Source organism: Leiobunum rupestre, chromosome 8 (genome assembly GCF_980474605.1).
Source record: "Leiobunum rupestre chromosome 8, qqLeiRupe1.1.hap1, whole genome shotgun sequence".
In the NCBI taxonomy this organism is placed as follows: Eukaryota; Metazoa; Arthropoda; class Arachnida; order Opiliones; family Sclerosomatidae; genus Leiobunum; species Leiobunum rupestre.
In genome coordinates, this window is record NC_143391.1 from 61,697,308 (window position 1) to 61,711,108 (window position 13,801).

The following is a 13,801-nucleotide window of genomic DNA, read 5'->3' on the forward strand; positions in this document are numbered from 1 at the left end:
TTTCCAATCGACGTTAATCGCATTAATTTTATTTAGTCTTACGTTAAATTTAACATGTGGCAACATTTTGATGAGGGGGTATGAGTCTACCAGGGGTGAGGGATACACAACATTGGACACGTAGGGGTTGAGTCCAAAGAATGGCTAGATCACGCGTAAAACATCTCACGCCCGTATTGGCTTCCCTCTGGCTTAGAGGTCGGCGTTTGAATAAGAAATTATACGATTGTTTATATTTATCCATACCCGAAAATTATTCAGAAATATTCGAAAAAATGATTAATTTTTGCATGTTAAATCGTATAATTTATTCGTATAAAACAAATAATGCTAATTTTAATGATTAATTGAAATTTTTGCGGTTAATTTATTTGTTTCGCCGACCACTACTCTGGCTACAGGCCTGGTGTCTACACCATCCGCCCACCCTTTATTTAGGTCGCGCTCGCGATAGCCGTTGCCCAACCCACAACGTACGATGATTTATTCATTAAGTGACGACATGGATATTGGTCAAGCTGATTATTATAAATTAATTTGTTTAATATTAATAATAAATATAAATTATTTATAATAAAAATATTTGTTAATGTTATATATCATTTAATCTTTATTATTACATTTTATATGGATAAGTTTAATTCCAACTTTGCAGGCGACCTGCGCAAATGTATTATAATTCTTCAAACATTTTGTATTTTGTTAGGCAATTAGTGTGTTGTTACGAGTAGAAGGAAAGTGAGGGCGAGACGCCGATCCCGGGATCGGGATCGTCGGGATCCGGAATTTAAGGGTTGAAATGGGGGTAAAATCGTCAAAAAGTCAATGTATTTATGATATTTCTCGCGACGATTTGTTTTTTCGTATATCAACATATTGTGTTCAGGCCAGCTTGTTCATTTATCTCTGCTTATCGCGAGTGACACTTGAACGTATATCTTATCAAGTTTTATCTTACGTAATAAGATGAAATGATGTAAAAATTGATAACCTAGGCGTCGCGCGCGGATTACCCGGGGGACGCGGTTAAATTGAATTTAAGAGTTTTTTGACGTCATGGAATATGGGACGCGGTTAACGTGCGCGGATTGGGGCGTGGTTAATTTCAATTTAAAACATGGATTTAAGTGTTTTGACGTCATGGAATATTCGTTGTTAAAATGACGTAGAATGGAAATATTTTTAAACTTCATTTTAATATCATTGTAGTACTTAAATATGCTTGACACTTGAACCTTTCTCACGAGTATTTCAAACGAATATCTAAAGTTTAAGTATGAGAAACGTATCGTTCTCTAGTATTGTAATTGTACACGTGATTCCGTATGAGGACCGGGTAAATTCCTATATACATAACGCGATACACTTCAAAATGCGTATACGTAGAATGGAATAAATTTTAAACTCCATTTTAATAAATAAGATATCGAAGATAAATAATTTCAGAGTATAAAAAGGGAAAACCGTATAACAGTAAGACCATATTTAGAGAGTTCACCATCTGAATTGTATTGGAAGTGACTCCGAGGAACCTTAAAATGTAAGTAGGAATACTCAGTGATAATTATTAATTTTGTCATAATGTATTTATTTTATAGGAATTGTTCATTTCCTGTGTCTGCTGACAAAGGGTTAATCGTTTATGCAGATGAAACCATCTACTGCGGTCTCTTAGATTTAACAAAGGGTATCAAACTAACAGAAGCGGAACTGCAAGAGCTATGGACAAAGAAAGATGCCATTGAAGCTTATTTCAATAACGAAGCTGAAACTTCGTGGGTTTTCACAGGTTCTGAAACCAAACGGTTTTCGGTTCATAGATTTGCCGAACAAAAGGTTTTAGATGTTAGACAAATGTACCATGGTTATGGAGTAAACTATGGAAAACTGTTACCGACTAAAGAGGGGGTAGCTTTCGCTCAATCTTCTTGGTTGAATTTACTCGACCAGTACAAGTCTATTCAGAAGTGCTTAAAGAAAATCAAGGAAATAAAGGAAGCGATGACTAACGTTGTAATTAAACAATTACACGAAGCTCTTAAGAAAGCGTGCAATGGCTGTCAAATTGATCATCCAACTCCAGCATGATTGTATCATGACGGATTATTCTATGCGCGTAGATTTGAAATTTTATGAAATAATTATGTCGGTAGATTGTGAAAATATTATTGAAATGTTTACTATTCGCTGTGAATTGTCGAAAGAAATTTTAAATAATATTATGTCACTAATAAAATGCAATGCTAAAAACTTGTTAAAAAACTAATAACATTGATTGCACTAATGTACCGATTCTCATTTACCATTATGGATTTAAGCTTACAACATCCAATGAATGGGCTTAGAGCCGGGTCCACCCAATGCGGAAAGTCATTCCTGGTGGGACGGTTGATTCAATATAAGAAGACCTGTATATCCCCTCCTCCGGAGAGGATAATATGGTGCTATACCGAGTATCAGCCGAAACTATTTCAATCAATATTAGAACACACACCTTCAGTCGAGTTTCACGAAGAGTTACTCGATGTTAATATATTAAACCCGCAAATTAGGAATTAAGTTATTTTAGACGATTTGTTATGCGAGATATCTAATAATAAAGATGTAACTAATTTATTTATTCGTGGATCTCATCACAAACACCTCCGTACTAGTTTTAATGCAAAACCTTTAAGAACTTTAAATGCTCATTATCTATTTATTTTTAAATCACCACGAGATAAATCAACAATTTATCATCTCGCGAGGCAGATATCTCCAACCAATAGCAAATACGTTATTGATGCGTTTCAACAAGCTACGTCACGGAAATTTGGGTATTTATTAGTTGACTTGAAACCTCACATCCCAGATCAGTATTTACTACGAACAGGTTTAATACCGGGTGAAGAATCGGCTGTCTTTATTCCAAAATGAAGTGTATTATAGAAAAGAATTTTTTAGGGTTAATCGAGAGTGGATTATTAAAGAATTAGCTTACGTAGTATTAGAAACTGAAGAATCGGAAGTGTTTACTTTCACATCTCCATGCCCTTTCAAAGAGCTTTCAAACGAAAATAAAAGACAATGCAGATGGATATCTCATAACATTTGTCATCTTCGATGGGATGACGGCGAACGTCCTTACATAACGAGACGTGACATTTGCAATCAGATAGCGGTAAAAGGTACTTCGTTTTTCACCAAAGGTTTAGAAAAAGCTGCAGTATTCTCGACACTCCTTGGCGTTTCAGTAACTAACATCGAAGATACCGGTTGTCCTAAATTATCAGAACTGAAGACGTTGAATTAAACTGCCCTTTTAATTCCGAAACTGTTCATTGCGCTTTAAGAAAGGCTAAGAAAATCTCTAAATGGATGTCTCAAAACGAGTAAAGGAAAACCTAGACTTTCTACGTTTCCTGACATCCTGTAATCTAAATCAAAGAAAGACAGCTATTAAATACGCTAGCAAGGAAGCTATACTGGTTCTCGTTGAATGTTGTATAAATGTATTACACGGAACAATTGAACTGTCAGAACGTCATCGTAAGCGGTTAAAGAAACATAGCGCGGTTATACGAAACGTGTCGAAGAAGAACCGTATATCAAAACAACGAAAGATACTGGTACAAAAACATGGTTTTCTTCCATTTTTATTAGCGCCACTGCTATCTTTCGTTAGCTCAGTCTCCGGAAGTGCAATAAGCCGAGCTATAAACCGATGATGGCTCGAAAAATGCTTCTAGTACCTGAAGATGTAATGGAGAGATTAAAAAACACTCCACCTTCCCAAACAGAAGAAACACCTGAACTTCAAAAAGAGAAGACACTCGATGATGAAATGAAATCTATTCTAGATAATCCAGATTTAAACGAAATTAGCATTATACAATCAAACTCTCCAACGACGGTTAACTTACGTACGTAAAGAGCAAATCTCTCCCGTTATTGAAAACTCTGAACGGCCTAAAACCTGGTTCGCGCAAATATCTTATTATCTACCCCGCAGACCCAGGGTCATTCGCTGGAGTTCGAGCGCTCTATATTTCAGCTCGACATAAAGGTTTAAAGGTTTCATTGGAAAAAGTAAAACAATTTCTAATAAAGCAGGATACATATACGCTGAATAAACCTGCTAGAAGACGATTCAAACAAAATCGAACTATTGTTTATGGAATTGACGAACAGTGGCAAGCAGACTTGGGAGATTTTCAGAAGCTGTCTAAATATAATTCAGGATCTCAATACGTATTATGTATTATCGACATATTTAGCAAATACGCTATGGTCGTAGCGGTTAAAAATAAGAAAGGTGTAAGTAGTTAAGGACCCTCTTTCTAGCCAAAAGGGGGCGTGGCTAGCGCGTCCCCAGCTGCGTGACGGGGGGGAATGAAGCGGGGAATCGCGATTCCGCCCCCCCTCGGGCGCGTGTCACGCGCGCACTCGTGCTTAACGAGCACAGGTGTTAATTAATTAGCCTAGTTAGTCGACCTGTTCAAGGTCAAAAGGGTGAATATTAATGAGCGTGGTATTGTTTAACTAGGTGGATTACCGTTAGGGGTCATTGACCTGTTATATGGATAGTATAGTAACATGTGTGTAGGATCAACAAGTAGTTATATTATATGTTTGAATATTAATTTTTGGCGGGAAAGTGTAAGCGTCGCGTGTATAAAAATCAACAAGTGGTTAAACTCTTTAGGTTTATTAATGTACACTTATGTTTGACATGATTTTGGCGGGGAAACGGGTAAAGTTTGTACCTTTATAATTACACGTTAGGGTTCATGACCTGGTTGCTATATGGTTAACAACTCATTAGCATTTTTGGCGGGGATTTAACATGCGTTTATGATGATGTAAGCGCGAAAAGGATCAATGAACAAGTGGAGGGGGGTAAAGTTTTTATTTAATAGTATAAAAGTTTGCATGGTTTAATTACCTGACGACGGTTAGGAAGCGTCTTTGGGATTATGGACCCGAACAAGTGATCTCTTTTAGTGGATGTTATATGGTTGAACTCTTAGCCATTTCGCGGGTAAATCAGTATATTTGTTTATAACAGTTAGGTAACGTCTTTGGGGTTAATCAACAAGTGGTCTTAAGTAGTAAATATTAAAGAGTTTTATAAGCTGTGTTTTAACGTTAGGAAGCGCGGTAAAAAGACTTAACAGAACGGGGTAAAGCTTTTAGGCTGGTTTTAAAGGTTGTTATATGAACTCTTAGTAATTTGTAAAATTCACGTGTTTTGGCAGCCAATTCATATTTAAACGGGTTCTGTAGGGCGTATTGAAAAGGGTGTCCATGTCTGTTATTTTTAGGAAATTTGCCATATATACTTTAGATCAAGCTTGTTTTTAAACAAGTTGTCCCTAAAGGATTTTTATATATATTAACATAAAACGTCGCATTAAAAGTCGGTAGATGGCTTGGGCCTAGCTGATTATTATTATGACATTGTAAATGCATCAAAAACTATATATTACCGTCATTTAACCTTTAATAAGGACGCGGGGGTAAAGTTTGTAGGTAGCCTGGCCATCGTTAATAATAAGCCTAAAATTTATGAAATGTAAACTGGGTATTCAAGGTTATTTTTGGGGTGAAAAAATTAGGGAGTTTAGTTTTTTATTGGATATTTCAAGTTTTTAACATAGTCAATACGTTAATAACGTGGTAAAGATAGTATATTTAATTAAATTATTATAATCATGCAATGCTGCCATTTTTCGCCACTAGGCTTGTATATATGGATTCGGGTACATGTTTTCAAATATAAGTCACCCCTAATAGGGGTCCCTTTTAAAGATTTTATAGGTTATTAATCTAACATTGTCTTTAAGCACATAATTCGTTTTGTCTTACACCGTGTATTCAAGGTTATTTTTGGGGTGAAGAAATTAACTAGGGAGTTTTGTTTATTAGTGGCCATCTTGGATATTTCAAGTTTTTAACATAGTCAATACGTTAAAGACTTCTTAACAGTAAAGATAGTATATCCTGTCGTCCGTTAGGAAGCGTGTTTGGGGTCATCTCACGTAAACATGTGTTGAAAAGGGTGAATTACATAATGCCAAAAGACATTTCAATAACTCGCGTTTCGGCGTGTGTAACAAGTTTCCCTATATGGTTCGATCAAAAAACCGCGTCACGTGATCATCTGATTTATGGTTAATGAAAGGGGTCTTCCATAAATAAAATTATTATAATCATGCAATCCATTTTTTAGGTATAAACGTCGCTATCTATGGATATTTTCATTCGGATACATGATTACCTGATATGAAAACTGTACAAGTTTCAATATTTGGTTAAGTTGCCCCAAACAGGAGAAACATTATTCTAACCATGCCTCACGTACATAAATCGTTTACGTATACATTGTTTTATATTTTCGTACCGTACAGTACCTTTGGGCTGTTCTGATATATGAAAAAGGAATAGCTCACGAAAGATAATCTGTCTAGGGAGAATGATAGGGAATTAAAAAACCATCATTTTTAATCTTATAATGAACTAAGGTAGTGCCTTGGGGTCCAGTTGCGTTGGGGACGTGTTAGATATTTTTAAATGTAGAAAATTAATTACTTCTGAGGGTGGCGGCGTCGGCGTTTGGTCCTTAATAATTATCAATTACTTGTAAAAGTATATTAACCTTGTCTTTGCAGACTTCTTAACAGTACATAACGGGGTAAATTGTCAAACGGGGCCATCTTTGCTATTTTTAGGAAATGTAAACGCCATATTTACTTTAGATCACGTACAATGTTGTTTTTAAACAAGTTGTTCCCAACGGTTTTTTATATTAACACGTACCTAAAAAGTCGCTAGATGACTTGGGTATTAGCTGATTATTATTATGACATTGTTTCGGCATCGTCTTATTAAGTTCAATTGAAACAAGTTGTCCCTATATTAAGAATAAGCTTGGTATTATTAACAACGTTTGCAGCTCTGGCCTTATAAATGTTTGACAGTATACAATGTCTTTACGTACATCGTATACATTTTCTTTAAAACTATTAGTTTACGTATTTCCGTAACATATAACCTTTTGGTTATACCAATCGAACATGTTTTGGTCACGAAAGATATGGGACAATGATAGGAAACTACCGTCTTTAATCATATAATAAACTAAGTATTTACTCTTAGGATTAGCGCGGGTTGAAGTACCAGACTAAAGAGCATTATAGTTTCACCACCAGGGGTAAATTAAGAACTTAGTGGCAGCACACACTACCCTGATTGTAACGACTGCATTATTAATGTAAGCAATGTTTAAATACTTGACCAACGAATGTTCCTGTATGTTAGTTTAATGTTGATATTTCGGTTAATATTGCAGTAAAAAGCTAAGCCTAACAAATACGTTGTCGCCAAAACTCGGACCAAAAGCTATAACTTGTTACTGAAAACATTTATACTTTCTGTTATAATCGCACTCACAATAAACGTTAAAAAATCCTCTAATCTATCGTATATTATTATTCCGTGTTAACCAAGCGGCGCGAGTAATGTTTCCGCAGCGGTTTAATAGACTATAACAAGTTGTAACATGTACGGTTCGTTAATTTTCGTAAGTGGCAGGCATATTTAGAACCTTATTGTATTTAATTGCCATTTTTCACCACTAGGAGATTCATCCTTTTAATAGCATTAACATAATTTCTAAATACAGAGCTATTTAGACGGTAATTTGTTATCTTTTTAAACTTATAGGTGTTGTGGTCAGTTATTGAGATTTTCATTCCTATACGGTTCAATGGGAATTATTATTAATCGATATTGTCAATTATATTAAGATTTCAAATAGAGTTGCAATTTATTCCGAGAGGGGGTAATGTAGTTTTAAATTATGACATACTTTATATAGTATATCAACTTATATATTATACGAACAATAAAAAGTACAGCTAGATAAATGGCCAAAGACTATTTTCTTACATAAGAGCTTCTTTAAAAAATTTACATAACAGAAATACTACACAGACATTTAATAACTATTTTATTTAGATTATAATATAACACTCAGTTAATCGAGTTAATTTTTAACGAAATTTGCAAAAAACGTAGCAGCCTATCGATTTGATATTTTCGTTAATATTGTTGGCAATTAAACTTTAGGGTCATTTCACAGAAAATCATGTTTAGTTAACAACTTAAACACTAGTTTTTTTGTTTGATACCTGTTTAATGTAAAAGTCGCTTCACGATTTGGTGGCGCTTTGGGTTTTAGCCTGGCTATTATTTAATAGACTAGTTTCTTAATCTTTCAGGACTTTTTTGTTAGGATATTTCAATATCGCGGCAAAGAATACGTTTCTTAGTATAAAAAGCGAATAAGAAAAAAATTCGTTATGTTTTACGACTACCTATCTATCATAATTTTTTAATCTATGTGTCTGTAATCAAATTATTACAACGAAATTTAATAGCACATTGAATATTTTTAATGACAATTGAGAGAAAATCTAAAAGTACATGGTTGATATAGAACACTACGTGACGTTTTTCAACTTTAAGACAGGTTACTATCTAGCTTTGAAGTTTTTGAAACTTGAGATATAAAATATGAATTCAATCTATTTGGGATACTATAAAAATAGCTCTAAGTAATTGTTTTTGAAAGTTCATATTCTACCAGAAATATTAATAAAATATATTATAACAAATTCAAGTAGTTTACGGTTATCAGATATTTACAAAGTTTTAAATCTGTTTAGGTCTACGATTTGTATTACTTTTTGTTGTACGAGTTGATAATCGGCTATTTTGTATACTAAACCAATCGCGATTTTTTATTACCAACACCTACTAAGTTTTATTTATAAAAAGAATAAAAATCCGAAATGAGATATTCAGATCACGTTTTTCATGAGCTGTTATTCCTCCGGATGTCATGGACATTTAAGTACAATCCCCCCGATGTTAAAACCGATGCTCTAATTGTATTAGAGTTTATATAACGGTTGTGAGATATTTTAATAAAAACGTTTTTTTTTCGTAGAATGAGGAATGTGTGTGTTGAATAACTTCACCGCGTGCGTAACGCCTCCCTCGGTTTTCCCTCTCGCCAAACCACCAGCGCCGAGATATCCTGCGGGCTTAGACAGGGCGGATGGAGAGCGGCCGTTTAACGTATAGAGCTAGAACGGCAACAACTTCCGCTTTTTACACGCCAGCTTGTCCCAGCCTTTTGATCAGTGTCTTTTTAAGAGAAACTAATCATTTTCGACACTATTCAGCGGCCCCATTTTTCGAAATGAATCAATTTTTATAGATACATTTTAATTTATTAAAAAACACAAATAATTTATACAATTAAAATATTTTAAATTACATTCAAATTATTGAAAAACTCAATGCATATTTTTATAGATACAATTAATTTTAAATGATATTTTTGTAGCCAAAAGGAGTACTGGTACCGTCGCTCTTGAAGATTCGCTTGTTAGACGTAAATCCAACGAGTTTTTCAGCAGGTTTTTGGAATAGCTGCCCCGTTTTTAAACGTTTCACGTTAAATGGGACTTCGACGCTGTATTTCAATTGTTGGTTGCGTGTAGCGAGGTCCTTCAAAGCTTCAAAGTTGACAATTGACTGATTTTTTTTAGTCAATGTAATGCCCTTAAGTTTAGTGACAATCTTTCCAGATTCGAATAAAATTGAATAAGCTTTACATCCCAAGGAAACAAAGGCTTTTATATTTTCATTGGGATACTGGTCAGCTAATGTACCTAGGGTAGTCCCTAGCGGAATATTTAAGTCTTTACTCATATAAAGAAAAGCAGAATCAGTATCGACGTAATTTAAATTAGAACCAATTTGAGCCATTAATTTGTATAATTCAATACGGCCGTAACTGGCTACAAACGCGCCTATCGTTGGTGACCCTTTCCGATAAGTTGGAACGTAGTCTTCCCGAAAACGAGTGGTGACTAAGGCTATATCATCGTCTAGTAGTTTAAAATCAGTTAATTCTTTGGTTTGATCGTCCAAAATTTCGACTAATTCCTTATAAGAATTAATAAAAACACTTTGGCCTCGATTTAAATTAATGGAATTTTTGCCCCACAGACTGTTTAGACTAAGTTTGCCAATAGCTTTTAAAGCGGGATTATCGGTTATATCGTCTAAATTTAAATCTAACCCGTCAATTTCATTAAAGTCTCGTAAATAATTAAGTTTTTGTTCTAATGTAATTATGTCTTTTGGATACGACGAATTTTGAACTTTGATTTTGTAAAAAAGCCGAATATAGTCATCGAATAGCGGACAATCTTTATCGAATGTCTCTCGGTAATGATGTACTTCGTGAATTGTAATAATTTTGTAACCGTACTCTATCGCTAGATAAAACTCGGGGGTCGTCCACACGTCGGTTATGCTACGCTCTCGATCAGTATGGGTACATTCGAAACATTGTTCAGCTGCACATTTGTAGCAGAGAGTATAATAAATTTTACTATTAATTTTAGCTGAGAGAATAGGGAGGTTTAAATTGGTAGGTGGCAGCACCGTAGCTTTAATCAGACCAAAATAAGGGTTAACGGAAAAATTAAAGTTACAAGTTATAATTTCGGGACTCGATTTGGGATATTTATAGGAGTTCATCTGGACGGAAGGGTACATGCTATTAAAATCCACGTTTTTGATTGGTCGATCGGGAGTGGCTTCGGCGTAAATTACAAAGTTTTCGACCCTCCCCCCGCGAATGGCGTCTCTCGCTCCTATCGGTTTGGTAAAGGGTAGGGAATCGTAAAAACTCTCAATTGCTGGATCCTGTACTAACTCATCATATTCGTGTTCCCATATACTAATAAACTGCACATTAGGCCTTTCCTTTTTAAAAATTTTTTCGCGGTCTAAGGTTTTAAGATAAATATTTAAATTTGAATCTTTTAAGTACTTATCGTAAGCCAGATGGTCAGTGTGCAGCGGGCATTTATGGTAATGACAGCCGTAAAATTCGGCAATTGTTTCGGGTGAGGAACAATAGCCGTCTAATTGATAGGGGTAAATTTCATGTTATCCACCTAGCGATCGCACCTTTTGAAATGTCACGTTTAGTTTTTTCCCCAAATAAGCTGACCATTTTAGGGCCTTGACACTATGGCGTTTCCTATAACCCGTCCCCGGAACTATCGCGATAGTGTTTGGTTCGACAAATCTACTAAGGAATAAATTTGTGACGGCTCCCGGCAACGTTATGGCGTTTGACCCTAACAAATCAAAATCGACTGTTTTTAAAAATAAATTTCTAAAACTATCGAATCCTTTCTGTAAAAGTTTAACGTCATCGATCGCGTATTCGGTTAAAACTTTATTTAGATCAAAAACGACGTAACGCTGGGAGTCGTACCATTGATTAAATTCTACGATTTCCTCGTCCGTAAATTTGTCGATACCAAAATATTCTTTCTCGGGGAGGGCGCCGATGTAATCTAAATTGTTTTCCGTAGCAAAAGAATAACAAAAATAACCTTTCTTTTGGACAATCTTAAAAGTTTTCGAGAAATTTCGAAGGGCTGTAGGTAGGACTATGAAACTATCGATAAAGGCTATTTTAAATTGGGCGAGAAACATACCCAGGGCTTTGGAACCGGTATAAATTATCTCGGGTTTAATCTTTCGTTTTAATAGACCGTTAAGAATAAGCAACGTATCGAAACCACTCCCGAAATGGCTAATTAATATGACGTTTTCAAAGAGAGGCCGCGTAATTCTTTTCCGACCATTAACTGTCACCTGGCATGCTAATAAATAATCTAGGAAATTTTGAACGCAATCAAAGCCGTGAAATTTTCGGTAATCATAATTGGTCGAAAATGGCGCTTCTTGCATCGCGGAAATGATTAAAATTGGTCTAATTGCAGTGTCAGTCGTTATTGTCTCAAAATCAAAATAACAGAGTGGTTTCTCATTTGATTTTATTTCTAATGGGCGGACGTGACACTCGTTTTTGGGATGCTCAGTTTTGCAAAAAGCGCATTTGTTGTCGCAATTATGATTACCTTCATAGTCTTTCCCGCAATTCAAGCACCGTTTTAAAACCTGACAGGTTCCTAGTTCTACATGTTGGGAGAAACAATTTGGTCCGGCAAAATACCTATTACAGTCATTACAACGGGTAGCCTGTTCTATACTGGGGTGGAATTCCGGACCGTGACACCGGCGGCATTTAAGATTGGGTCCGCAGTCGTGGTTCTTTTTTTGTTTGTCAGAATAAAAAAGGACTAGACAATATTTACAATAATATTTTGCCCCAAACATGGCCGAATAAGATCGTACGACGTGGGTGTGGTCTTTAATTTTTAAGAGGAAAATTTGTTTTTCTTTGAAGGGCCCAATAAACACTTTATCGAAATTATCGTCCGCCGAGATTAAAATAATTTGGTAGTCGGGTAATATATTTTGGAATCGGTTAATATCTATTATTTCTACGGGACCTTCGGGAACCACCGCTTGGGCGTGTAATTTTTTGGCTTCAATTTCTTGTTCGGGCTTTTGCCCGTTTCTAATTGTCTTTAAATCGTTTTGATTAAAACTACCACCCTGTCCTTAACTTTTTAAATGCTGATAGTCGGCCAAAACTCTTCCCACCGCCAGGGCTCTCGTAAAACATAAATTGTCTGTATTTCTAATGGGAATAAATGTGTTACCTTGGTTAATATACTGATCTAAACATTCATAGCTTCTTGTTCTAACGCTGCGAGGGGGACCTCTCATAGGGGTATCTTGAAGAAATATTAGGTCGAATCGGAGGGGTGAATCTAGATAAATGGTTTTTACGGACTGCGCTACCTTTTCAATCCCCGTTAAAATTATCTCAGCTGTCAACTCATTAATATTCATTAATTGGAAATTTATCGGATCTTGCAGCTCATCGGAAATTACCACCACCCTGACGCGCGTGTAGCCTAAATTATCGGCCGTAATTCTATCTAATATTGATTGGAAAATACGGGTCAGTTGGTTACTGATATCCGCGTGGTTTAATTGGTCTAAATTTTTAAAATTACACTCGAATAGCATAGATTTACACCTATACTTTCGAGAAGAACTGGCAATGATTTTATCTATTGAGTAAAAGTTTTTAGGGTTGAAACGGGTGCTAAGATCGAGGGCCATGGTGTTTTTAAAGTCCTGCGTAAAAATTTAATACGGTTTGAATCGTTATCGTAAACTTCACAGGAATTCTGCAAGTTTAATAGTTTTTCGTAAGTCAACGATTTTTATAGACGTCTCTTGCACGACAGGTGAGCGTTCTACCGCAGAACCACGGGTACAGTTTTTATCCCGACTATATCCTTCCAGCAGTCGTCTACTTGCTTGGATGGGGTGCTTTTGGGTGGCGCATCAACTGGTTTGAATGGTGATTGTTTAGATAGGTTATCGAGAACCTCGTGGCATAATAAGTCTTCTTGTAGAAAAGCTTTTTAAATCTTCGCCTTTATATTCGTCTTTATTGGTGAACAGTTGGGTGTTTCGGTGCAATGCACGAACTTTTTCTAAAATTCAATAAAAACAGACTGAATAATCTATTACTCTTCGGTCAACTTCCATCGTGCCAAAATAATAACAATAAATGGTCATTTAAAAAATTGTAATTCCCCAAATTTTAAAATTAACTTACAATTTCTTCGCGTCGAATGCAAGTTGAGAAATAAATACAAATCAACGCGCGCCTCTATTTATAGTCGCAAAACCCCCTAGCGGGACGCTATGGAAACTCTATAACACATGCTAATTTATCTAACGCTTTTTATTAATGCATGCGTAAGTTTTCGTAATAAACTAAAATCCCCTAGCGGGA